Raw genomic sequence first — 27,159 nt, forward strand, 5'->3', positions numbered from 1 at the left:
ATCCGCACTGTCATTCTCTGTCCGCACTTTCAGTCTCTGCCCGCGCCGTCTGTCTCTGTCCACACTGTCTGTCTTTGTCCATAGTGCCTTTCTCCATCCGCACTGTCCATCTCTGTCCACACTGTCAGTCTCTGTCCGCACTGTCGGTCTCTGTCCGCACTGTCGGTCTCTGTCCGCACTGTCGGTCTCTGTCCGCACTGTCAGTCTCTGTCCGCGCTGTCGGTCACTGTCCACAGTGTCTTTCTCTGTCCGCACTGTCGGTCTCTGTCCGCACTGTCGGTCTCTGTCCGCACTGTCGGTCTCTGTCCGCACTGTCAGTCTCTGTCCGCGCTGTCGGTCACTGTCCACAGTGTCTTTCTCTGTCCGCACTGTCGGTCTCTGTCCGCACTGTCGGTCACTGTCCGCACTGACGGTCACTGTCCCCACTGACGGTCTCTGTCCGCACTGTCGCTCTCTGTCCGCACTGTCGCTCTCTGTCCGCCCTTTCTGTCTCTGTCCGCCCTTTCTGTCTCTGTCCGCACTGTCGATCTATGTCCGCACTGTCGGTCTATGTCCGCACTGTCGGTCTATGTCCGCACTGTCGGTCTATGTCCGCACTGTCGGTCTCGGTCCGCACTGTCGGTCTCGGTCCGCACTGTCGGTCTCTGTCCGCACTGTCGGTCTTTGTCCACAGTGCCTTTCTCTATCTGCACTGTCCATCTCTGTCCGCCCTCTCCGTCTCTGTCTGTGCTGTCAGTCTCTGTCTGCGCTGTCGGTCACTGTCCACAGTGTCTTTCTCTGTCTGCACTGTCGGTCTCTGTCCGCACTGTCGGTCTTTGTCCACAGTGTCTTTCTCTATCCGCGCTGTCGGTCTCTGTCCGCACTGTCGGTCTCTGCCCGCACTGTCGGTCTCTGTCCGCACTGTCGGTCTCTGTCCGCACTGTCGGTCTCTGTCCGCACTGTCGGTCTCTGTCCGCACTGTCTGTCTCTGTCCGCACTGTCGGTCTCTGTCCGCACTGTCGGTCTCTGTCCGCACTGTCGGTCTCTGTCCGCACTGTCGGTCTCTGCCCGCGCTGTCTGTCTCTGTCCACACTGTCTGTCTTTGTCCATAGTGTCTTTCTCTGTCCACACTGTCGGTCTCTGTCCGCACTGTCGGTCTCTGTCCGCACTGTAGGTCACTGTCCGCACTGACGGTCTCTGTCCGCACTGTCGGTCTCTGTCTGCACTGTCGGTCTCTGTCTGCACTGTCGGTCTCTGTCCGCACTGTCTGTGTCTGTCCGCACTGTCTTTCTCTGTCCGCTCTGTCTGTCTCTGTCCGCACTGTCTGTCTTTGTCCATCGTGTCTTTCTCTATCCGCACTGTCAATGTCTATCCGTGTACTCAGTCTCTGTCTGCTCTGTCGTTCTCTGTCTGCACTGTCTGTTTCTGTCCGCACTGTCTGTCTTGGTCCGCACTTCCAGTCTCTGTCTGCTCTGGCGGCCTCTGTCCGCTCTGGCGGTCTCTGTCCGCACTTTCAGTCTCTGCCCGCGCTGTCTGTTTCTGTCCACACTTTCGGTCTCTGTCCGCACTGTCTGTCTCTGGCCGCACTGTCGGCCTCTGTCTGCACTGTCGGTCTCTGTCCGCACTGTCGGTCTCTGTCCGCACTGTCGGTCTCTGTCTGCACTGTCGGTCTCTGTCCGCACTTTCAGTCTCTGCCCGCGCTGTCTGTCTCTGTCCACACTGTCTGTCTTTGTCCATAGTGTCTTTCTCTGTCCACACTGTCGGTCTCTGTCCGCACTGTCGGTCTCTGTCCGCACTGTCGGTCTCTGTCCGCACTGTCGCTCTCTGTCCGCACTGTCGGTCTCTGTCCGCCCTGTCTATCTCTGTCCGCCCTGTCTGTCTCTGCCCGCCCTGTCTGTCTCTCTCCGCTCTGTCTGTCTCTGTGCGCACTGTCGGTCTCTGTCCGCACTGTCGGTCTCTGTCCGCACTGTCGGTCTCTGTCCACACTGGCGGCCTCTGTCCGCTCTGTCGGTCTCTGTCGGCACTGTCTGTCTCTGGCCGCACTGTCTGTCTCTGTCCGCACTGTCGCTCTCTGTCCGCACTGTCAGACTCTGTCCGCACTGTCGGTCTCTGTCCGCACTGTCGGTCTCTGTCCGCACTGTCGCTCTCTGTCCGCCCTGGCGGAATCTGTCCGGGCTGTCGGTCTCTATCCACACTTTCCGTCTCTGTCCGCAGTGTCATTCATGTCCGCACTGTCGCTCTCTGTCCGCAGTGTCAGACTCTGTCCGCACTGTCGGCCTCTGTCCGCACTGTCGGTTTCTGTCCGCACTGTCGGTCTCTGTCCGCACTGTCGGTCTCTGTCTGCACTGTGGGTCTCTGTCTGCACTGTCATCTCTGTCCGTACTGTTGGTCTCTGTCCGCACTGTCGGTCTCTGTCCGCACTGTCGATCTCTGTCCACGCTGTCGGTCTCTGTCCACGCTGTCGGTCTCTGTCCGCGCTGTCAGTCACTGTCCGCGCTGTCGGTCTTTGTCCGCACTTTGTGTCTCTGTCCTCCCTGTCTCTCTGTCCGCCCTGTCTCTCTGTCCGTCCTGTCTCTCTGTCCGCCCTGTCGGTCTCTGTCTTTCCTGTCTGTCTCTGTCCGCACTGTCTGTCTCTGTCCGCACTGTCTGTCTCTGTCCGCACTGTCTGTCTCTGTCCGCACTGTCGGTCTATGTCCGCACTGTCGGTCTATGTCCGCACTGTCGGTCTATGTGCGCACTGTCGGTCTATGTCCGCACTGTCGGTCTATGTCCGCACTGTCCGTCTATGTCCGCACTGTCGGTCTATGTCCGCACTGTCGGTCTCGGTCCGCACTGTCGGTCTCGGTCCGCACAGTCGGTCTCTGTCCGCACTGTCGGTCTATGTCCGCACTGTCGGTCTATGTCCGCACTGTCGGTCTATGTCCACACTGTCTGTCTCTGTCCGCCCTGTCTATCTCTGTCCGCCCTGTCTGTCTCTGTCCGCCCTGTCTGTCTCTCTCCGCTCTGTCTGTCTCTGTGCGCACTGTCGGTCTCTGTCGGCACTGTCTGTCTCTGGCCGCACTGTCTGTCTCTGTCCGCACTGTCGGTCTCTGTCCGCACTGTCGGTCTCTGTCCGCACTGTCGGACTCTGTCCGCACTGTCGGTCACTCTCCGCACTGTCGGTCTCTGTCCGCACTGCCTGTATCTGTCCGCACTGCCTGTGTCTGTCCGCACTGTCTGTCTCTGTCCGCACTGTCTGTCTCTGTCCGCACTGTCTGTCTCTGTCCGCACTGTCTGTCTCTGTCCGCACTGTCTGTCTCTGTCCGCACTGTCGTTCTCTGTCCCCACTGTCTGTCTTTGTCCATAGTGTCTTTCTCTATCCGCACTGTCAGTGTCTATCCGTGTAGTCAGTCTCTGTCTGCTCTGTCGGTCTCTGTCTGCACTGTCTGTTTCTGTCCGCACTGTCTTGGTCCGCACTTCCAGTCTCTGTCTGCTCTGGCGGCCTCTGTCCGCTCTGCCGGTCTCTGTCCGCACTTTCAGTCTCTGCCCGCGCTGTCTGTTTCTGTCCACACTTTCGGTCTCTGTCCGCACTGTTTGTCTCTGGCCGCACTGTCGGTCTCTGTCTGCACTGTCGGTCTCTGTCCGCACTGTCGGTCTCTGTCCGCACTGTCGGTCTCTGTCCGCACTGTCGGTCTCTGTCTGCACTGTCGGTCTCTGTCCGCACTTTCAGTCTCTGCCCGCGCTGTCTGTCTCTGTCCACACTGTCTGTCTTTGTCCATAGTGTCTTTCTCTATCCGCACTGTCGGTGTCTGTCCGCGTAGTCAGTCTCTGTCCGCACTGTCTGTGTCTGTCTGCAGTGTCGGTCTTTGTCCGCACTCTTTGTCTCTGTCCGCACTGTCGGTCTCTGTCCGGACTGTCTGTCTCTGTCCGCACTGTCTGCCTCTGTCCGCACTGTCTGTCCTGGTCCGCACTTTCAGTCTCTGTCTGCTCTGGCGGCCTCTGTCCGCTCTGTCGGTCTCTGTCCGCACTTTCAGTCTCTGCCCGCGCTGTCTGTCTCTGTCCGCACTGTCTGTCTCTGGCCGCACTGTCGGTCTCTGTCCGCCCTGTCGGTCTCTGTCCGCCCTGTCGGTCTCTGTCCGCACTTTCAGTCTCTATCCGCACTGTCAGTCTCTGTCCGCACTTTCAGTCTCTGCCCGCGCTGTCTGTCTCTGTCCACACTGTCTGTCTTTGTCCATAGTGCCTTTCTCCATCCGCACTGTCCATCTCTGTCCACACTGTCAGTCTCTGTCCGCACTGTCGGTCTCTGTCCGCACTGTCGGTCTCTGTCCGCACTGTCGGTCTCTGTCCGCACTGTCAGTCTCTGTCCGCGCTGTCGGTCACTGTCCACAGTGTCTTTCTCTGTCCGCACTGTCGGTCTCTGTCCGCACTGTCGGTCACTGTCCGCACTGACGGTCACTGTCCGCTCTGGCGGTCTCTGTCCGCACTTTCAGTCTCTGCCCGCGCTGTCTGTTTCTGTCCACACTTTCGGTCTCTGTCCGCACTGTCTGTCTCTGGCCGCACTGTCGGCCTCTGTCTGCACTGTCGGTCTCTGTCCGCACTGTCGGTCTCTGTCCGCACTGTCGGTCTCTGTCTGCACTGTCGGTCTCTGTCCGCACTTTCAGTCTCTGCCCGCGCTGTCTGTCTCTGTCCACACTGTCTGTCTTTGTCCATAGTGTCTTTCTCTGTCCACACTGTCGGTCTCTGTCCGCACTGTCGGTCTCTGTCCGCACTGTCGGTCTCTGTCCGCACTGTCGCTCTCTGTCCGCACTGTCGGTCTCTGTCCGCCCTGTCTATCTCTGTCCGCCCTGTCTGTCTCTGTCCGCCCTGTCTGTCTCTCTCCGCTCTGTCTGTCTCTGTGCGCACTGTCGGTCTCTGTCCGCACTGTCGGTCTCTGTCCGCACTGTCGGTCTCTGTCCACACTGGCGGCCTCTGTCCGCTCTGTCGGTCTCTGTCGGCACTGTCTGTCTCTGGCCGCACTGTCTGTCTCTGTCCGCACTGTCGCTCTCTGTCCGCACTGTCAGACTCTGTCCGCACTGTCGGTCTCTGTCCGCACTGTCGGTCTCTGTCCGCACTGTCGGTCTCTGTCCGCACTGTCGCTCTCTGTCCGCCCTGGCGGAATCTGTCCGGGCTGTCGGTCTCTATCCACACTTTCCGTCTCTGTCCGCAGTGTCATTCATGTCCGCACTGTCGCTCTCTGTCCGCAGTGTCAGACTCTGTCCGCACTGTCGGCCTCTGTCCGCACTGTCGGTTTCTGTCCGCACTGTCGGTCTCTGTCCGCACTGTCGGTCTCTGTCTGCACTGTGGGTCTCTGTCTGCACTGTCATCTCTGTCCGTACTGTTGGTCTCTGTCCGCACTGTCGGTCTCTGTCCGCACTGTCGATCTCTGTCCACGCTGTCGGTCTCTGTCCACGCTGTCGGTCTCTGTCCGCGCTGTCAGTCACTGTCCGCGCTGTCGGTCTTTGTCCGCACTTTGTGTCTCTGTCCTCCCTGTCTCTCTGTCCGCCCTGTCTCTCTGTCCGTCCTGTCTCTCTGTCCGCCCTGTCGGTCTCTGTCTTTCCTGTCTGTCTCTGTCCGCACTGTCTGTCTCTGTCCGCACTGTCTGTCTCTGTCCGCACTGTCTGTCTCTGTCCGCACTGTCGGTCTATGTCCGCACTGTCGGTCTATGTCCGCACTGTCGGTCTATGTGCGCACTGTCGGTCTATGTCCGCACTGTCGGTCTATGTCCGCACTGTCCGTCTATGTCCGCACTGTCGGTCTATGTCCGCACTGTCGGTCTCGGTCCGCACTGTCGGTCTCGGTCCGCACAGTCGGTCTCTGTCCGCACTGTCGGTCTATGTCCGCACTGTCGGTCTATGTCCGCACTGTCGGTCTATGTCCACACTGTCTGTCTCTGTCCGCCCTGTCTATCTCTGTCCGCCCTGTCTGTCTCTGTCCGCCCTGTCTGTCTCTCTCCGCTCTGTCTGTCTCTGTGCGCACTGTCGGTCTCTGTCGGCACTGTCTGTCTCTGGCCGCACTGTCTGTCTCTGTCCGCACTGTCGGTCTCTGTCCGCACTGTCGGTCTCTGTCCGCACTGTCGGACTCTGTCCGCACTGTCGGTCACTCTCCGCACTGTCGGTCTCTGTCCGCACTGCCTGTATCTGTCCGCACTGCCTGTGTCTGTCCGCACTGTCTGTCTCTGTCCGCACTGTCTGTCTCTGTCCGCACTGTCTGTCTCTGTCCGCACTGTCTGTCTCTGTCCGCACTGTCTGTCTCTGTCCGCACTGTCGTTCTCTGTCCCCACTGTCTGTCTTTGTCCATAGTGTCTTTCTCTATCCGCACTGTCAGTGTCTATCCGTGTAGTCAGTCTCTGTCTGCTCTGTCGGTCTCTGTCTGCACTGTCTGTTTCTGTCCGCACTGTCTTGGTCCGCACTTCCAGTCTCTGTCTGCTCTGGCGGCCTCTGTCCGCTCTGCCGGTCTCTGTCCGCACTTTCAGTCTCTGCCCGCGCTGTCTGTTTCTGTCCACACTTTCGGTCTCTGTCCGCACTGTTTGTCTCTGGCCGCACTGTCGGTCTCTGTCTGCACTGTCGGTCTCTGTCCGCACTGTCGGTCTCTGTCCGCACTGTCGGTCTCTGTCCGCACTGTCGGTCTCTGTCTGCACTGTCGGTCTCTGTCCGCACTTTCAGTCTCTGCCCGCGCTGTCTGTCTCTGTCCACACTGTCTGTCTTTGTCCATAGTGTCTTTCTCTATCCGCACTGTCGGTGTCTGTCCGCGTAGTCAGTCTCTGTCCGCACTGTCTGTGTCTGTCTGCAGTGTCGGTCTTTGTCCGCACTCTTTGTCTCTGTCCGCACTGTCGGTCTCTGTCCGGACTGTCTGTCTCTGTCCGCACTGTCTGCCTCTGTCCGCACTGTCTGTCCTGGTCCGCACTTTCAGTCTCTGTCTGCTCTGGCGGCCTCTGTCCGCTCTGTCGGTCTCTGTCCGCACTTTCAGTCTCTGCCCGCGCTGTCTGTCTCTGTCCGCACTGTCTGTCTCTGGCCGCACTGTCGGTCTCTGTCCGCCCTGTCGGTCTCTGTCCGCCCTGTCGGTCTCTGTCCGCACTTTCAGTCTCTATCCGCACTGTCAGTCTCTGTCCGCACTTTCAGTCTCTGCCCGCGCTGTCTGTCTCTGTCCACACTGTCTGTCTTTGTCCATAGTGCCTTTCTCCATCCGCACTGTCCATCTCTGTCCACACTGTCAGTCTCTGTCCGCACTGTCGGTCTCTGTCCGCACTGTCGGTCTCTGTCCGCACTGTCGGTCTCTGTCCGCACTGTCAGTCTCTGTCCGCGCTGTCGGTCACTGTCCACAGTGTCTTTCTCTGTCCGCACTGTCGGTCTCTGTCCGCACTGTCGGTCACTGTCCGCACTGACGGTCACTGTCCGCTCTGGCGGTCTCTGTCCGCACTTTCAGTCTCTGCCCGCGCTGTCTGTTTCTGTCCACACTTTCGGTCTCTGTCCGCACTGTCTGTCTCTGGCCGCACTGTCGGCCTCTGTCTGCACTGTCGGTCTCTGTCCGCACTGTCGGTCTCTGTCCGCACTGTCGGTCTCTGTCTGCACTGTCGGTCTCTGTCCGCACTTTCAGTCTCTGCCCGCGCTGTCTGTCTCTGTCCACACTGTCTGTCTTTGTCCATAGTGTCTTTCTCTGTCCACACTGTCGGTCTCTGTCCGCACTGTCGGTCTCTGTCCGCACTGTCGGTCTCTGTCCGCACTGTCGCTCTCTGTCCGCACTGTCGGTCTCTGTCCGCCCTGTCTATCTCTGTCCGCCCTGTCTGTCTCTGCCCGCCCTGTCTGTCTCTCTCCGCTCTGTCTGTCTCTGTGCGCACTGTCGGTCTCTGTCCGCACTGTCGGTCTCTGTCCGCACTGTCGGTCTCTGTCCACACTGGCGGCCTCTGTCCGCTCTGTCGGTCTCTGTCGGCACTGTCTGTCTCTGGCCGCACTGTCTGTCTCTGTCCGCACTGTCGCTCTCTGTCCGCACTGTCAGACTCTGTCCGCACTGTCGGTCTCTGTCCGCACTGTCGGTCTCTGTCCGCACTGTCGCTCTCTGTCCGCCCTGGCGGAATCTGTCCGGGCTGTCGGTCTCTATCCACACTTTCCGTCTCTGTCCGCAGTGTCATTCATGTCCGCACTGTCGCTCTCTGTCCGCAGTGTCAGACTCTGTCCGCACTGTCGGCCTCTGTCCGCACTGTCGGTTTCTGTCCGCACTGTCGGTCTCTGTCCGCACTGTCGGTCTCTGTCCGCACTGTCCGTCTCTGTCCGCACTGTCTGTCTCTGTCCGCACTGTCTGTCTTTGTCCATAGTGTCTTTCTCTATCCGCACTGTCAGTGTCTGTCCGCGTAGTCAGTCTCTGTCCGCACTGTCTGTGTCTGTCTGCACCGTTGGTCTTTGTCCGCACTGTCGGTCTCTGTCCGCAGTGTCGGTCTCTGTCCGCACTGTCGGTCTCTGTCCGCACTGTCGGTCTCTGTCCGCACTGTCGGTCTCTGTCCGCACTGTCGGTCTCTGTCCGCACTGTCGGTCTCTGTCCGCACTGTCGGTCTCTGTCCGCACTGTCGGTCTCTGTCCGCACTGTCTGTGTCTGTCCGCACTGTCTTTCTCTGTCCGCTCTGTCTGTCTCTGTCCGCACTGTCTGTCTTTGTCCATAGTGTCTGTCTCTATCCGCACTGTCAGTGTCTATCCGCGTAGTCAGTCTCTGTCTGCTCTGTCGGTCTCTGTCTGCACTGTCTGTTTCTGTCCGCACTGTCTGTCTTGGTCCGCACTTCCAGTCTCTGTCTGCTCTGGCGGCCTCTGTCCGCTCTGGCGGTCTCTGTCCGCACTTTCAGTCTCTGCCCGCGCTGTCTGTTTCTGTCCACACTTTCGGTCTCTGTCCGCACTGTCTGTCTCTGGCCGCACTGTCGGTCTCTGTCCGCACTGTCGGCCTCTGTCCGCACTGTCAGTCTCTGTCCGCACTGTCGGTCTATGTCTGCACTGTCGGTCTCTGTCCGCACTTTCAGTCTCTATCCGCACTGTCAGTCTCTGTCCACACTGTCTGTCTTTGTCCATCGTGTCTTTCTCTGTCCACACTGTCGGTCTCTGTCCGCACTGTCGGTCTCTGTCCGCACTGTCGGTCTCTGTCCGCACTGTCGGTCTCTGTCCGCACTGTCGGTCACTGTCCGCACTGACGGTCTCTGTCCGCACTGTCGGTCTCTGTCCGCACTGTCGGTCTCTGTCCACCCTGTCTATCTCTGTCCGCCCTGTCTGTCTCTGTCCGCCCTGTCTGTCTCTCTCCGCTCTGTCTGTCTCTGTGCGCTCTGTCGGTCTCTGTCCACGCTGTCGGTCTCTGTCCACACTGTCGGTCTCTGTCCGCACTGTCGGTCTCTGTCCACACTGGCGGCCTCTGTCCGCTCTGTCGGTCTCTGTCCGCATTGTCGGTCACTGTCCGCACTGTCTGTCTCTCCCCGTGCTGTCGGTCTCTGTCCGCACTGCCTGTGTCTGTCCGCACTGCCTGTGTCTGTCAGCACTGTCTGTGTCTGTCCGCACTGTCTGTCTCTGTCCTCACTGTCTGTCTCTGTCCGCACTGTCTGTCTCTGTCCGCACTGTCCGTCTCTGTCCGCACTGTCTGTCTCTGTCCGCACTGTCTGTCTTTGTCCATAGTGTCTTTCTCTATCCGCACTGTCAGTGTCTGTCCGCGTAGTCAGTCTCTGTCCGCACTGTCTGTGTCTGTCTGCACTGTTGGTCTTTGTCCGCACTGTCGGTCTCTGTCCGCAGTGTCGGTCTCTGTCCGCACTGTCGGTCTCTGTCCGCACTGTCGGTCTCTGTCCGCACTGTCGGTCTCTGTCCGCACTGTCGGTCTCTGTCCGCACTGTCGGTCTCTGTCCGCACTGTCGGTCTCTGTCCGCACTGTCTGTGTCTGTCCGCACTGTCTTTCTCTGTCCGCTCTGTCTGTCTCTGTCCGCACTGTCTGTCTTTGTCCATAGTGTCTTTCTCTATCCGCACTGTCAGTGTCTATCCGTGTAGTCAGTCTCTGTCTGCTCTGTCGGTTTCTGTCTGCACTGTCTGTTTCTGTCCGCACTGTCTGTCTTGGTCCGCACTTCCAGTCTCTGTCTGCTCTGGCGGCCTCTGTCCGCTCTGGCGCTCTCTGTCCGCACTTTCAGTCTCTGCCCGCGCTGTCTGTTTCTGTCCACACTTTCGGTCTCTGTCCGCACTGTCTGTCTCTGTCCGCACTGTCTGCCTCTGTCCGCACTGTCTGTCCTGGTCCGCACTTTCAGTCTCTGTCTGCTCTGGCGGCCTCTGTCCGCTCTGTCGGTCTCTGTCCGCACTTTCAGTCTCTGCCCGCACTGTCGGTCTCTGTCCGCCCTGTCTATCTCTGTCCGCCCTGTCTGTCTCTGTCCGCCCTGTCTGTCTCTCTCCGCTCTGTCTGTCTCTGTGCGCACTGTCGGTCTCTGTCCGCACTGTCACTCTTTGTCCGCACTGTCGGTCTCTGTCCACACTGGCGGCCTCTGTCCGCTCTGTCGGTCTCTGTCCGCACTGTCTGTCTCTGGCCGCACTGTCTGTCTCTGTCCGCACTGTCGGTCTCTGCCCGCACTGTCGGTCTCTGCCCGCACTGTCGGTCTCTGCCCGCACTGTCGGTCTCTGCCCGCACTGTCGGTCTCTGTCCGCACTGTCGGTCTCTGTCCGCACTGTCGGTCTCTGTCCGCACTGTCGGTCTCTGTCCGCACTGTCGGTCTCTGTCCGCACTGTCGGTCTCTGTCCGCACTGTCGGTCTCTGTCCGCACTGTCGGTCTCTGTCCGCACTGTCTTTCTCTGTCCGCTCTGTCTGTGTCTGTCCGCACTGTCTGTCTTTGTCCATCGTGTCTTTCTCTATCCGCACTGTCAGTGTCTATCCGCGTAGTCAGTCTCTGTCTGCTCTGTCGGTCTCTGTCTGCACTGTCGGTCTGTGTCCGCATTGTTGGTCTCTGTCTGCACTGTCTGTCTCTGTCCGCATCGTCTGTCACTGTCCGCACTTTCAGTCACTGTCCACTCTGGCGGCCTCTGTCCGCTCTGTCGGTCTCTGTCCGCACTTGCGGTCTCTGCCCGCGCTATCGGTCTCTGTCCACACTGTCTGTCTTTGTCCATAGTGTCTTTCTCTATGCGCACTGTCCATCACTGTCCACACTGTTGGTCTCTGTCCGCACTGTCCATCTCTGTCCACACTGTCGGTCTCTGTCCGCACTGTCGGTCTCTGTCCGCACTGTCGGTCTCTGTCCGCACTGTCGGTCTCTGTCCGCACTGTCGGTCTCTGGAGGCACTGTCGGTCTCTGTCTGCACTGTCGCTCTCTGTCCGCACTGCCGGTCTCTGTCCGCACTGTCGGTCTCTGTCCGCACTTTCGGTCTCTGTCCGCACTGTCGGTCTCTGTGCGCACTGTCGGTCTCTGTGAGCACTGTCGGTCTTTGTCCACAGTGCCTTTCTCTATCTGCACTGTCCATCTCTGTCCGCCCTCTCCGTCTCTGTCTGTGCTGTCAGTCTCTGTCTGCGCTGTCGGTCACTGTCCACAGTGTCTTTCTCTGTCTGCACTGTCGGTCTCTGTCCGCACTGTCGGTCTTTGTCCACAGTGTCTTTCTCTATCCGCGCTGTCGGTCTCTGTCCGCACTGTCGGTCGCTGCCCGCACTGTCGGTCTCTGTCCGCACTGTCGGTCTCTGTCCGCACTGTCGGTCTCTGTCCGCACTGTCGGTCTCTGTCCGCACTGTCGGTCTCTGTCCGCACTGTCGGTCTCTGTCCGCACTGTCGGTCTCTGTCCGCACTGTCTGTGTCTGTCCGCACTGTCTTTCTCTGTCCGCTCTGTCTGTCTCTGTCCGCACTGTCTGTCTTTGTCCATAGTGTCTTTCTCTATCCGCACTGTCAGTGTCTATCCGTGTAGTCAGTCTCTGTCTGCTCTGTCGGTCTCTGTCTGCACTGTCTGTTTCTGTCCGCACTGTCTGTCTTGGTCCGCACTTCCAGTCTCTGTCTGCTCTGGCGGCCTCTGTCCGCACTTTCAGTCTCTGCCCGTGCTGTCTGTTTCTGTCCACACTTTCGGTCTCTGTCCGCACTGTCTGTCTCTGGCCGCACTGTCGGTCTCTGTCTGCACTGTCGGTCTCTGTCCGCACTGTCGGTCTCTGTCCGCACTGTCGGTCTCTGTCTGCACTGTCGGTCTCTGTCCGCACTTTCAGTCTCTATCCGCACTGTCAGTCTCTGTCCGCACTTTCAGTCTCTGCCCGCGCTGTCTGTCTCTGTCCACACTGTCTGTCTTTGTCCATAGTGTCTTTCTCTATCCACACTGTCGGTCTCCGTCCGCACTGTCGGTCTCTGTCCGCACTGTAGGTCACTGTCCGCACTGTCGGTCTCTGTCCGCACTGTCGGTCTCTGTCCGCACTGTCTGTTTCTGTCCGCACTGTCTGTCTTGGTCCGCACTTCCAGTCTCTGTCTGCTCTGGCGGCCTCTGTCCGCTCTGGCGGTCTCTGTCCGCACTTTCAGTCTCTGCCCGCGCTGTCTGTTTCTGTCCACACTTTCGGTCTCTGTCCGCACTGTCTGTCTCTGGCCGCACTGTCGGCCTCTGTCTGCACTGTCGGTCTCTGTCCGCACTGTCGGTCTCTGTCCGCACTGTCGGTCTCTGTCTGCACTGTCGGTCTCTGTCCGCACTTTCAGTCTCTGCCCGCGCTGTCTGTCTCTGTCCACACTGTCTGTCTTTGTCCATAGTGTCTTTCTCTGTCCACACTGTCGGTCTCTGTCCGCACTGTCGGTCTCTGTCCGCACTGTCGGTCTCTGTCCGCACTGTCGCTCTCTGTCCGCACTGTCGGTCTCTGTCCGCCCTGTCTATCTCTGTCCGCCCTGTCTGTCTCTGCCCGCCCTGTCTGTCTCTCTCCGCTCTGTCTGTCTCTGTGCGCACTGTCGGTCTCTGTCCGCACTGTCGGTCTCTGTCCGCACTGTCGGTCTCTGTCCACACTGGCGGCCTCTGTCCGCTCTGTCGGTCTCTGTCGGCACTGTCTGTCTCTGGCCGCACTGTCTGTCTCTGTCCGCACTGTCGCTCTCTGTCCGCACTGTCAGACTCTGTCCGCACTGTCGGTCTCTGTCCGCACTGTCGGTCTCTGTCCGCACTGTCGCTCTCTGTCCGCCCTGGCGGAATCTGTCCGGGCTGTCGGTCTCTATCCACACTTTCCGTCTCTGTCCGCAGTGTCATTCATGTCCGCACTGTCGCTCTCTGTCCGCAGTGTCAGACTCTGTCCGCACTGTCGGCCTCTGTCCGCACTGTCGGTTTCTGTCCGCACTGTCGGTCTCTGTCCGCACTGTCGGTCTCTGTCTGCACTGTGGGTCTCTGTCTGCACTGTCATCTCTGTCCGTACTGTTGGTCTCTGTCCGCACTGTCGGTCTCTGTCCGCACTGTCGATCTCTGTCCACGCTGTCGGTCTCTGTCCACGCTGTCGGTCTCTGTCCGCGCTGTCAGTCACTGTCCGCGCTGTCGGTCTTTGTCCGCACTTTGTGTCTCTGTCCTCCCTGTCTCTCTGTCCGCCCTGTCTCTCTGTCCGTCCTGTCTCTCTGTCCGCCCTGTCGGTCTCTGTCTTTCCTGTCTGTCTCTGTCCGCACTGTCTGTCTCTGTCCGCACTGTCTGTCTCTGTCCGCACTGTCTGTCTCTGTCCGCACTGTCGGTCTATGTCCGCACTGTCGGTCTATGTCCGCACTGTCGGTCTATGTGCGCACTGTCGGTCTATGTCCGCACTGTCGGTCTATGTCCGCACTGTCCGTCTATGTCCGCACTGTCGGTCTATGTCCGCACTGTCGGTCTCGGTCCGCACTGTCGGTCTCGGTCCGCACAGTCGGTCTCTGTCCGCACTGTCGGTCTATGTCCGCACTGTCGGTCTATGTCCGCACTGTCGGTCTATGTCCACACTGTCTGTCTCTGTCCGCCCTGTCTATCTCTGTCCGCCCTGTCTGTCTCTGTCCGCCCTGTCTGTCTCTCTCCGCTCTGTCTGTCTCTGTGCGCACTGTCGGTCTCTGTCGGCACTGTCTGTCTCTGGCCGCACTGTCTGTCTCTGTCCGCACTGTCGGTCTCTGTCCGCACTGTCGGTCTCTGTCCGCACTGTCGGACTCTGTCCGCACTGTCGGTCACTCTCCGCACTGTCGGTCTCTGTCCGCACTGCCTGTATCTGTCCGCACTGCCTGTGTCTGTCCGCACTGTCTGTCTCTGTCCGCACTGTCTGTCTCTGTCCGCACTGTCTGTCTCTGTCCGCACTGTCTGTCTCTGTCCGCACTGTCTGTCTCTGTCCGCACTGTCGTTCTCTGTCCCCACTGTCTGTCTTTGTCCATAGTGTCTTTCTCTATCCGCACTGTCAGTGTCTATCCGTGTAGTCAGTCTCTGTCTGCTCTGTCGGTCTCTGTCTGCACTGTCTGTTTCTGTCCGCACTGTCTTGGTCCGCACTTCCAGTCTCTGTCTGCTCTGGCGGCCTCTGTCCGCTCTGCCGGTCTCTGTCCGCACTTTCAGTCTCTGCCCGCGCTGTCTGTTTCTGTCCACACTTTCGGTCTCTGTCCGCACTGTTTGTCTCTGGCCGCACTGTCGGTCTCTGTCTGCACTGTCGGTCTCTGTCCGCACTGTCGGTCTCTGTCCGCACTGTCGGTCTCTGTCCGCACTGTCGGTCTCTGTCTGCACTGTCGGTCTCTGTCCGCACTTTCAGTCTCTGCCCGCGCTGTCTGTCTCTGTCCACACTGTCTGTCTTTGTCCATAGTGTCTTTCTCTATCCGCACTGTCGGTGTCTGTCCGCGTAGTCAGTCTCTGTCCGCACTGTCTGTGTCTGTCTGCAGTGTCGGTCTTTGTCCGCACTCTTTGTCTCTGTCCGCACTGTCGGTCTCTGTCCGGACTGTCTGTCTCTGTCCGCACTGTCTGCCTCTGTCCGCACTGTCTGTCCTGGTCCGCACTTTCAGTCTCTGTCTGCTCTGGCGGCCTCTGTCCGCTCTGTCGGTCTCTGTCCGCACTTTCAGTCTCTGCCCGCGCTGTCTGTCTCTGTCCGCACTGTCTGTCTCTGGCCGCACTGTCGGTCTCTGTCCGCCCTGTCGGTCTCTGTCCGCCCTGTCGGTCTCTGTCCGCACTTTCAGTCTCTATCCGCACTGTCAGTCTCTGTCCGCACTTTCAGTCTCTGCCCGCGCTGTCTGTCTCTGTCCACACTGTCTGTCTTTGTCCATAGTGCCTTTCTCCATCCGCACTGTCCATCTCTGTCCACACTGTCAGTCTCTGTCCGCACTGTCGGTCTCTGTCCGCACTGTCGGTCTCTGTCCGCACTGTCGGTCTCTGTCCGCACTGTCAGTCTCTGTCCGCGCTGTCGGTCACTGTCCACAGTGTCTTTCTCTGTCCGCACTGTCGGTCTCTGTCCGCACTGTCGGTCACTGTCCGCACTGACGGTCACTGTCCGCTCTGGCGGTCTCTGTCCGCACTTTCAGTCTCTGCCCGCGCTGTCTGTTTCTGTCCACACTTTCGGTCTCTGTCCGCACTGTCTGTCTCTGGCCGCACTGTCGGCCTCTGTCTGCACTGTCGGTCTCTGTCCGCACTGTCGGTCTCTGTCCGCACTGTCGGTCTCTGTCTGCACTGTCGGTCTCTGTCCGCACTTTCAGTCTCTGCCCGCGCTGTCTGTCTCTGTCCACACTGTCTGTCTTTGTCCATAGTGTCTTTCTCTGTCCACACTGTCGGTCTCTGTCCGCACTGTCGGTCTCTGTCCGCACTGTCGGTCTCTGTCCGCACTGTCGCTCTCTGTCCGCACTGTCGGTCTCTGTCCGCCCTGTCTATCTCTGTCCGCCCTGTCTGTCTCTGTCCGCCCTGTCTGTCTCTCTCCGCTCTGTCTGTCTCTGTGCGCACTGTCGGTCTCTGTCCGCACTGTCGGTCTCTGTCCGCACTGTCGGTCTCTGTCCACACTGGCGGCCTCTGTCCGCTCTGTCGGTCTCTGTCGGCACTGTCTGTCTCTGGCCGCACTGTCTGTCTCTGTCCGCACTGTCGCTCTCTGTCCGCACTGTCAGACTCTGTCCGCACTGTCGGTCTCTGTCCGCACTGTCGGTCTCTGTCCGCACTGTCGGTCTCTGTCCGCACTGTCGCTCTCTGTCCGCCCTGGCGGAATCTGTCCGGGCTGTCGGTCTCTATCCACACTTTCCGTCTCTGTCCGCAGTGTCATTCATGTCCGCACTGTCGCTCTCTGTCCGCAGTGTCAGACTCTGTCCGCACTGTCGGCCTCTGTCCGCACTGTCGGTTTCTGTCCGCACTGTCGGTCTCTGTCCGCACTGTCGGTCTCTGTCTGCACTGTGGGTCTCTGTCTGCACTGTCATCTCTGTCCGTACTGTTGGTCTCTGTCCGCACTGTCGGTCTCTGTCCGCACTGTCGATCTCTGTCCACGCTGTCGGTCTCTGTCCACGCTGTCGGTCTCTGTCCGCGCTGTCAGTCACTGTCCGCGCTGTCGGTCTTTGTCCGCACTTTGTGTCTCTGTCCTCCCTGTCTCTCTGTCCGCCCTGTCTCTCTGTCCGTCCTGTCTCTCTGTCCGCCCTGTCGGTCTCTGTCTTTCCTGTCTGTCTCTGTCCGCACTGTCTGTCTCTGTCCGCACTGTCTGTCTCTGTCCGCACTGTCTGTCTCTGTCCGCACTGTCGGTCTATGTCCGCACTGTCGGTCTATGTCCGCACTGTCGGTCTATGTGCGCACTGTCGGTCTATGTCCGCACTGTCGGTCTATGTCCGCACTGTCCGTCTATGTCCGCACTGTCGGTCTATGTCCGCACTGTCGGTCTCGGTCCGCACTGTCGGTCTCGGTCCGCACAGTCGGTCTCTGTCCGCACTGTCGGTCTATGTCCGCACTGTCGGTCTATGTCCGCACTGTCGGTCTATGTCCACACTGTCTGTCTCTGTCCGCCCTGTCTATCTCTGTCCGCCCTGTCTGTCTCTGTCCGCCCTGTCTGTCTCTCTCCGCTCTGTCTGTCTCTGTGCGCACTGTCGGTCTCTGTCGGCACTGTCTGTCCCTGGCCGCACTGTCTGTCTCTGTCCGCACTGTCGGTCTCTGTCCGCACTGTCGGTCTCTGTCCGCACTGTCGGACTCTGTCCGCACTGTCGGTCACTCTCCGCACTGTCGGTCTCTGTCCGCACTGCCTGTATCTGTCCGCACTGCCTGTGTCTGTCCGCACTGTCTGTCTCTGTCCGCACTGTCTGTCTCTGTCCGCACTGTCTGTCTCTGTCCGCACTGTCTGTCTCTGTCCGCACTGTCTGTCTCTGTCCGCACTGTCGTTCTCTGTCCCCACTGTCTGTCTTTGTCCATAGTGTCTTTCTCTATCCGCACTGTCAGTGTCTATCCGTGTAGTCAGTCTCTGTCTGCTCTGTCGGTCTCTGTCTGCACTGTCTGTTTCTGTCCGCACTGTCTTGGTCCGCACTTCCAGTCTCTGTCTGCTCTGGCGGCCTCTGTCCGCTCTGCCGGTCTCTGTCCGCACTTTCAGTCTCTGCCCGCGCTGTCTGTTTCTGTCCACACTTTCGGTCTCTGTCCGCACTGTTTGTCTCTGGCCGCACTGTCGGTCTCTGTCTGCACTGTCGGTCTCTGTCCGCACTGTCGGTCTCTGTCCGCACTGTCGGTCTCTGTCCGCACTGTCGGTCTCTGTCTGCACTGTCGGTCTCTGTCCGCACTTTCAGTCTCTGCCCGCGCTGTCTGTCTCTGTCCACACTGTCTGTCTTTGTCCATAGTGTCTTTCTCTATCCGCACTGTCGGTGTCTGTCCGCGTAGTCAGTCTCTGTCCGCACTGTCTGTGTCTGTCTGCAGTGTCGGTCTTTGTCCGCACTCTTTGTCTCTGTCCGCACTGTCGGTCTCTGTCCGGACTGTCTGTCTCTGTCCGCACTGTCTGCCTCTGTCCGCACTGTCTGTCCTGGTCCGCACTTTCAGTCTCTGTCTGCTCTGGCGGCCTCTGTCCGCTCTGTCGGTCTCTGTCCGCACTTTCAGTCTCTGCCCGCGCTGTCTGTCTCTGTCCGCACTGTCTGTCTCTGGCCGCACTGTCGGTCTCTGTCCGCCCTGTCGGTCTCTGTCCGCCCTGTCGGTCTCTGTCCGCACTTTCAGTCTCTATCCGCACTGTCAGTCTCTGTCCGCACTTTCAGTCTCTGCCCGCGCTGTCTGTCTCTGTCCACACTGTCTGTCTTTGTCCATAGTGCCTTTCTCCATCCGCACTGTCCATCTCTGTCCACACTGTCAGTCTCTGTCCGCACTGTCGGTCTCTGTCCGCACTGTCGGTCTCTGTCCGCACTGTCGGTCTCTGTCCGCACTGTCAGTCTCTGTCCGCGCTGTCGGTCACTGTCCACAGTGTCTTTCTCTGTCCGCACTGTCGGTCTCTGTCCGCACTGTCGGTCACTGTCCGCACTGACGGTCACTGTCCGCACTGACGGTCTCTGTCCGCACTGTCGGTCTCTGTCCGCCCTTTCTGTCCCTGTCCGCCCTGTCTGTCTCTGTCCGCCCTGTCTGTCTCTCTCCGCTCTGTCTGTCTCTGTGCGCACTGTCGGTCTCTGTCCGCACTGTCGGTCTCTGTCCGCACTGTCGGTCTCTGTCCGCACTGTCGGTGTCTGTCCACACTGGCGGCCTCTGTCCGCTCTGTCGGTCTCTGTCCGCACTGTCTGTCTCTGGCCGCACTGTCTGTCTCTGTCCGCACTGTCGGTCTCTGTCCGCACTGTCGGTCTCTGTCCGCACTGTCGGACTCTGTCCGCACTGTCGGTCACTGTCCGCACTGTCTGTCTCTACCCGCGCTGTCGGTCTCTGTCCGCACTGCCTGTGTCTGTCCGCACTGCCTGTGTCTGTCCGCACTGTCTGTCTCTGTCCGCACTGTCTGTCTCTGTCCGCACTGTCTGTCTCTGTCCGCACTGTCGGTCTCTGTCCGCACTGTCAGTCTCTGTCCGCGCTGTCGGTCACTGTCCACAGTGTCTTTCTCTGTCCGCACTGTCGGTCTCTGTCCGCACTGTCGGTCACTGTCCGCACTGACGGTCACTGTCCCCACTGACGGTCTCTGTCCGCACTGTCGCTCTCTGTCCGCACTGTCGCTCTCTGTCCGCCCTTTCTGTCTCTGTCCGCCCTTTCTGTCTCTGTCCGCACTGTCGGTCTATGTCCGCACTGTCGGTCTATGTCCGCACTGTCGGTCTCGGTCCGCACTGTCGGTCTCGGTCCGCACTGTCGGTCTCTGTCCGCACTGTCGGTCTTTGTCCACAGTGCCTTTCTCTATCTGCACTGTCCATCTCTGTCCGCCCTCTCCGTCTCTGTCTGTGCTGTCAGTCTCTGTCTGCGCTGTCGGTCACTGTCCACAGTGTCTTTCTCTGTCTGCACTGTCGGTCTCTGTCCGCACTGTCGGTCTTTGTCCACAGTGTCTTTCTCTATCCGCGCTGTCGGTCTCTGTCCGCACTGTCGGTCTCTGCCCGCACTGTCGGTCTCTGTCCGCACTGTCGGTCTCTGTCCGCACTGTCGGTCTCTGTCCGCACTGTCGGTCTCTGTCCGCACTGTCGGTCTCTGTCCGCACTGTCGGTCTCTGTCCGCACTGTCGGTCTCTGTCCGCACTGTCGGTCTCTGTCCGCACTGTCGGTCTCTGCCCGCGCTGTCTGTCTCTGTCCACACTGTCTGTCTTTGTCCATAGTGTCTTTCTCTGTCCACACTGTCGGTCTCTGTCCGCACTGTCGGTCTCTGTCCGCACTGTAGGTCACTGTCCGCACTGACGGTCTCTGTCCGCACTGTCGGTCTCTGTCTGCACTGTCGGTCTCTGTCCGCACTGTCTGTGTCTGTCCGCACTGTCTTTCTCTGTCCGCTCTGTCTGTCTCTGTCCGCACTGTCTGTCTTTGTCCATCGTGTCTTTCTCTATCCGCACTGTCAATGTCTATCCGTGTACTCAGTCTCTGTCTGCTCTGTCGGTCTCTGTCTGCACTGTCTGTTTCTGTCCGCACTGTCTGTCTTGGTCCGCACTTCCAGTCTCTGTCTGCTCTGGCGGCCTCTGTCCGCTCTGGCGGTCTCTGTCCGCACTTTCAGTCTCTGCCCGCGCTGTCTGTTTCTGTCCACACTTTCGGTCTCTGTCCGCACTGTCTGTCTCTGGCCGCACTGTCGGCCTCTGTCTGCACTGTCGGTCTCTGTCCGCACTGTCGGTCTCTGTCCGCACTGTCGGTCTCTGTCTGCACTGTCGGTCTCTGTCCGCACTTTCAGTCTCTGCCCGCGCTGTCTGTCTCTGTCCACACTGTCTGTCTTTGTCCATAGTGTCTTTCTCTGTCCACACTGTCGGTCTCTGTCCGCACTGTCGGTCTCTGTCCGCACTGTCGGTCTCTGTCCGCACTGTCGGTCTCTGTCCGCACTGTCGGTCTCTGTCCGCACTGTCGGTCTCTGTCCACACTGGCGGCCTCTGTCCGCTCTGTCGGTCTCTGTCGGCACTGTCTGTCTCTGGCCGCACTGTCTGTCTCTGTCCGCACTGTCGCTCTCTGTCCGCACTGTCGCTCTCTGTCCGCACTGTCGGTCTCTGTCCGCACTGTCGGTCTCTGTCCGCCCTGGCGGAATCTGTCCGACTGTCGGTCTCTATCCACACTTTCCGTCTCTGTCCGCAGTGTCATTCATGTCCGCACTGTCGCTCTCTGTCCGCAGTGTCAGACTCTGTCCGCACTGTCGGCCTCTGTCCGCACTGTCAGTTTCTGTCCGCACTGTCGGTCTCTGTCCGCACTGTCGGTCTCTGTCTGCACTGTGGGTCTCTGTCTGCACTGTCATCTCTGTCCGTACTGTTGGTCTCTGTCCGCACTGTCGGTCTCTGTCCGCACTGTCGGTCTCTGTCCACGCTGTCGGTCTCTGTCCACGCTGTCGGTCTCTGTCCGCGCTGTCAGTCACTGTCCGCGCTGTCGGTCTTTGTCCGCACTTTGTGTCTCTGTCCTCCCTGTCTCTCTGTCCGCCCTGTCTCTCTGTCCGTCCTGTCTCTCTGTCCGCCCTGTCGGTCTCTGTCTTTCCTGTCTGTCTCTGTCCGCACTGTCTGTCTCTGTCCGCACTGTCTGTCTCTGTCCGCACTGTCTGTCTCTGTCCGCACTGTCGGTCTATGTCCGCACTGTCGGTCTATGTCCGCACTGTCGGTCTATGTGCGCACTGTCGGTCTATGTCCGCACTGTCGGTCTATGTCCGCACTGTCCGTCTATGTCCGCACTGTCGGTCTATGTCCGCACTGTCGGTCTCGGTCCGCACTGTCGGTCTCGGTCCGCACAGTCGGTCTCTGTCCGCACTGTCGGTCTATGTCCGCACTGTCGGTCTATGTCCGCACTGTCGGTCTATGTCCACACTGTCTGTCTCTGTCCGCCCTGTCTATCTCTGTCCGCCCTGTCTGTCTCTGTCCGCCCTGTCTGTCTCTCTCCGCTCTGTCTGTCTCTGTGCGCACTGTCGGTCTCTGTCCGCACTGTCGGTCACTGTCCGCACTGTCGGTCTCTGTCCGCACTGTCGGTCTCTGTCCACACTGGCGGCCTCTGTCCGCTCTGTCGGTCTCTGTCGGCACTGTCTGTCTCTGGCCGCACTGTCTGTCTCTGTCCGCACTGTCGGTCTCTGTCCGCACTGTCGGTCTCTGTCCGCACTGTCGGACTCTGTCCGCACTGTCGGTCACTCTCCGCACTGTCGGTCTCTGTCCGCACTGCCTGTATCTGTCCGCACTGCCTGTGTCTGTCCGCACTGTCTGTCTCTGTCCGCACTGTCTGTCTCTGTCCGCACTGTCTGTCTCTGTCCGCACTGTCTGTCTCTGTCCGCACTGTCTGTCTCTGTCCGCACTGTCTGTCTCTGTCCGCACTGTCGTTCTCTGTCCCCACTGTCTGTCTTTGTCCATAGTGTCTTTCTCTATCCGCACTGTCAGTGTCTATCCGTGTAGTCAGTCTCTGTCTGCTCTGTCGGTCTCTGTCTGCACTGTCTGTTTCTGTCCGCACTGTCTTGGTCCGCACTTCCAGTCTCTGTCTGCTCTGGCGGCCTCTGTCCGCTCTGCCGGTCTCTGTCCGCACTTTCAGTCTCTGCCCGCGCTGTCTGTTTCTGTCCACACTTTCGGTCTCTGTCCGCACTGTTTGTCTCTGGCCGCACTGTCGGTCTCTGTCTGCACTGTCGGTCTCTGTCCGCACTGTCGGTCTCTGTCCGCACTGTCGGTCTCTGTCCGCACTGTCGGTCTCTGTCTGCACTGTCGGTCTCTGTCCGCACTTTCAGTCTCTGCCCGCGCTGTCTGTCTCTGTCCACACTGTCAGTCTCTGTCCGCACTGTCGGTCTATGTCCGCACTGTCGGTCTATGTCCGCACTGTCGGTCTATGTCCACACTGTCTGTCTCTGTCCGCCCTGTCTATCTCTGTCCGCCCTGTCTGTCTCTGTCCGCCCTGTCTGTCTCTCTCCGCTCTGTCTGTCTCTGTGCGCACTGTCGGTCTCTGTCCGCACTGTCGGTCACTGTCCGCACTGTCGGTCTCTGTCCGCACTGTCGGTCTCTGTCCACACTGGCGGCCTCTGTCCGCTCTGTCGGTCTCTGTCGGCACTGTCTGTCTCTGGCCGCACTGTCTGTCTCTGTCCGCACTGTCGGTCTCTGTCCGCACTGTCGGTCTCTGTCCGCACTGTCGGACTCTGTCCGCACTGTCGGTCACTCTCCGCACTGTCGGTCTCTGTCCGCACTGCCTGTATCTGTCCGCACTGCCTGTGTCTGTCCGCACTGTCTGTCTCTGTCCGCACTGTCTGTCTCTGTCCGCACTGTCTGTCTCTGTCCGCACTGTCTGTCTCTGTCCGCACTGTCTGTCTCTGTCCGCACTGTCTGTCTCTGTCCGCACTGTCGTTCTCTGTCCCCACTGTCTGTCTTTGTCCATAGTGTCTTTCTCTATCCGCACTGTCAGTGTCTATCCGTGTAGTCAGTCTCTGTCTGCTCTGTCGGTCTCTGTCTGCACTGTCTGTTTCTGTCCGCACTGTCTTGGTCCGCACTTCCAGTCTCTGTCTGCTCTGGCGGCCTCTGTCCGCTCTGCCGGTCTCTGTCCGCACTTTCAGTCTCTGCCCGCGCTGTCTGTTTCTGTCCACACTTTCGGTCTCTGTCCGCACTGTTTGTCTCTGGCCGCACTGTCGGTCTCTGTCTGCACTGTCGGTCTCTGTCCGCACTGTCGGTCTCTGTCCGCACTGTCGGTCTCTGTCCGCACTGTCGGTCTCTGTCTGCACTGTCGGTCTCTGTCCGCACTTTCAGTCTCTGCCCGCGCTGTCTGTCTCTGTCCACACTGTCAGTCTCTGTCCGCACTGTCGGTCTCTGTCCGCACTGTCGGTCTCTGTCCGCACTGTCGGTCTCTGTCCGCACTGTCAGTCTCTGTCCGCGCTGTCGGTCACTGTCCACAGTGTCTTTCTCTGTCCGCACTGTCGGTCTCTGTCCGCACTGTCGGTCACTGTCCGCACTGACGGTCACTGTCCGCACTGACGGTCTCTGTCCGCACTGTCGGTCTCTGTCCGCCCTTTCTGTCCCTGTCCGCCCTGTCTGTCTCTGTCCGCCCTGTCTGTCTCTCTCCGCTCTGTCTGTCTCTGTGCGCACTGTCGGTCTCTGTCCGCACTGTCGGTCTCTGTCCGCACTGTCGGTCTCTGTCCGCACTGTCGGTGTCTGTCCACACTGGCGGCCTCTGTCCGCTCTGTCGGTCTCTGTCCGCACTGTCTGTCTCTGGCCGCACTGTCTGTCTCTGTCCGCACTGTCGGTCTCTGTCCGCACTGTCGGACTCTGTCCGCACTGTCGGTCACTGTCCGCACTGTCTGTCTCTACCCGCGCTCTCGGTCTCTGTCCGCACTGCCTGTGTCTGTCCGCACTGCCTGTGTCTGTCCGCACTGTCTGTCTCTGTCCGCACTGTCTGTCTCTGTCCGCACTGTCTGTCTCTGTCCGCACTGTCTGTCTCTGTCCGCACTGTCTGTCTCTGCCCGCACTGTCGTTCTCTGTCCCCACTGTCTGTCTTTGTCCATAGTGTCTTTCTCTATCCGCACTGTCGGTGTCTGTCCGCGTAGTCAGTCTCTGTCCGCACTGTCTGTGTCTGTCTGCAGTGTCGGTCTTTGTCCGCACTGTTTGTCTCTGTCCGCACTGTCGGTCTCTGTCCGCACTGTCTGTCTCTGTCCGCACTGTCTGCCTCTGTCCGCACTGTCTGTCCTGGTCCGCACTTTCAGTCTCTGTCTGCTCTGGCGGCCTCTGTCCGCTCTGTCGGTCTCTGTCCGCACTGTCTGTCTCTGGCCGCACTGTCGGTCTCTGTCCGCCCTGTCGGTCTCTGTCTGCACTGTCGGTCTCTGTCCGCACTTTCAGTCTCTATCCGCACTGTCAGTCTCTGTCCGCACTTTCAGTCTCTGCCCGCGCTGGCTGTCTCTGTCCACACTGTCAGTCTCTGTCTGCACTGTCGGTCTTTGTCCGCACTGTCGGTCTCTGTCCGCACTGTCGGTCTCTGTCCGCACTGTCGGTCTCTGTCCGCGCTGTCGGTCACTGTCCACAGTGTCTTTCTCTGTCTGCACTGTCGGTCTCTGTCCGGGCTGTCTGTCTTTGTCCACAGTGTCTTTCTCTATCCGCGCTGTCGGTGTCTGTCCGCACTCTCCGTCTCTGTCCGCAATGTCTTTCATGTCCGCACTGTCGGACTCTGTTCGCGCTGTTTGTCTCTGTCCGCACTGTCGGTCTTTGTCCGCACTGTCGGTCTTTGTCCGCACTGTCTGTCTCTGTCCGCACTGTCTGTCTCTGTCCGCACTGTCTGTCTCTGCCCGCACTGTCGTTCTCTGTCCCCACTGTCTGTCTTTGTCCATAGTGTCTTTCTCTATCCGCACTGTCGGTGTCTGTCCGCGTAGTCAGTCTCTGTCCGCACTGTCTGTCTCTGTCTGCAGTGTCGGTCTTTGTCCGCACTGTTTGTCTCTGTCCGCACTGTCGGTCTCTGTCCGCACTGTCTGTCTCTGTCCGCACTGTCTGCCTCTGTCCGCACTGTCTGTCCTGGTCCGCACTTTCAGTCTCTGTCTGCTCTGGCGGCCTCTGTCCACTCTGTCGGTCTCTGTCCGCACTTTCAGTCTCTGCCCGCGCTGTCTGTCTCTGTCCGCACTGTCTGTCTCTGGCCGCACTGTCGGTCTCTGTCCGCCCTGTCGGTCTCTGTCTGCACTGTCGGTCTCTGTCCGCACTTTCAGTCTCTATCCGCACTGTCAGTCTCTGTCCGCACTTTCAGTCTCTGCCCGCGCTGGCTGTCTCTGTCCACACTGTCAGTCTCTGTCTGCACTGTCGGTCTTTGTCCGCACTGTCGGTCTCTGTCCGCACTGTCGGTCTCTGTCCGCACTGTCGGTCTCTGTCCGCGCTGTCGGTCACTGTCCACAGTGTCTTTCTCTGTCTGCACTGTCGGTCTCTGTCCGGGCTGTCCGTCTTTGTCCACAGTGTCTTTCATGTCCGCACTGTCGGACTCTGTTCGCGCTGTTTGTCTCTGTCCGCACTGTCGGTCTTTGTCCGCACTGTCGGTCTTTGTCCGCACTGTCGGTCTCTGTCCGCACTGTCTGTGTCTGTCCGCACTGTCTGTGTCTGTCCGCACTGTCTGTCTCTGTCCGCACTGTCTGTCTCTGTCCGCACTGTCTGTCTCTGTCCACACTGTCTGTCTCTGTCCGCACTGTCGCTCTCTGTCCGCACTGTCGCTCTCTGTCCGCACTGTCGCTCTCTGTCCGCACTGTCGCTCTCTGTCCGCACTGTCGCTCTCTGTCCGCACTGTCGGTCTCTGTCCGCACTGTCGCTCTCTGTCCGCACTGTCGCTCTCTGTCCGCACTGTCGGTCTCTATCCGCACTTTCCGTCTCTGTCCGCAGTGTCATTCATGTCCGCACTGTCGCTCTCTGTCCGCACTGTCGGCCTCTGTCCGCACTGTCGGCCTCTGTCCGCACTGTCGGTTTCTGTCCGCACTGTCGGTCTCTGTCCGCACTGTCGGTCTCTGTCTGCACTGTGGGTCTCTGTCTGCACTGTCATCTCTGTCCGTACTGTTGGTCTCTGTCCGCACTGTCGGTCTCTGTCCGCACTGTCGGTCTCTGTCCACGCTGTCGGTCTCTGTCCACGCTGTCGGTCTCTGTCCGCGCTGTCAGTCACTGTCCGCGCTGTTGGTCTTTGTCCGCACTTTGTGTCTCTGTCCTCCCTGTCTCTCTGTCCGCCCTGTCTCTCTGTCCGCCCTGTCTCTCTGTCCGCCCTGTCGGTCTCTGTCTTTCCTGTCTGTCTCTGTCCGCACTGTCTGTCTCTGTCCGCACTGTCTGTCTCTGTCCGCACTGTCTGTCTCTGTCCGCACTGTCGGTCTATGTCCGCACTGTCGGTCTATGTCCGCACTGTCGGTCTATGTCCGCACTGTCGGTCTATGTCCGCACTGTCGGTCTATGTCCGCACTGTCGGTCTATGTCCGCACTGTCGGTCTATGTCCGCACTGTCGGTCTATGTCCGCACTGTCGGTCTCGGTCCGCACTGTCGGTCTCGGTCCGCACAGTCGGTCTCTGTCCGCACTGTCGGTCTATGTCCGCACTGTCGGTCTATGTCCGCACTGTCGGTCTATGTCCGCACTGTCGGTCTCGGTCCGCACTGTCGGTCTCGGTCCGCACAGTCGGTCTCTGTCCGCACTGTCGGTCTTTGTCCACAGTGCCTTTCTCTATCTGCACTGTCCATCTCTGTCCGCACTCTCCGTCTCTGTCTGTGCTGTCAGTCTCTGTCTGCGCTGTCGGTCACTGTCCACAGTGTCTTTGTCTGCACTGTCCGTCTCTGTCCGCACTATCGGTCTTTGTCCACAGTGTCTTTCTCTATCCGCACTGTCGGTGTCTGTCCGCGTAGTCAGTCTCTGTCCGCACTGCCTGTGTCTGTCTGCAGTGTCGGTCTTTGTCCGCACTGTTTGTCTCTGTCCGCACTGTCGGTCTCTGTCCGCACTGTCTGTCTCTGTCCGCACTGTCTGTCACTGTCCGCACTGTCTGCCTCTGTCCGCACTGTCTGTCCTGGTCCGCACTTTCAGTCTCTGTCTGCTCTGGCGGCCTCTGTCCGCTCTGTCGGTCTCTGTCCGCACTTTCAGTCTCTGCCCGCGCTGTCTGTCTCTGTCCGCACTGTCTGTCTCTGGCCGCACTGTCGGTCTCTGTCCGCCCTGTCGGTCTCTGTCTGCACTGTCGGTCTCTGTCCGCACTTTCAGTCTCTATCCGCACTGTCAGTCTCTGTCCGCACTTTCAGTCTCTGCCCGCGCTGGC

This window comes from Mustelus asterias, chromosome 9, assembly GCF_964213995.1.
Source record: "Mustelus asterias chromosome 9, sMusAst1.hap1.1, whole genome shotgun sequence".
NCBI classification, from domain to species: domain Eukaryota; kingdom Metazoa; phylum Chordata; class Chondrichthyes; order Carcharhiniformes; family Triakidae; genus Mustelus; species Mustelus asterias.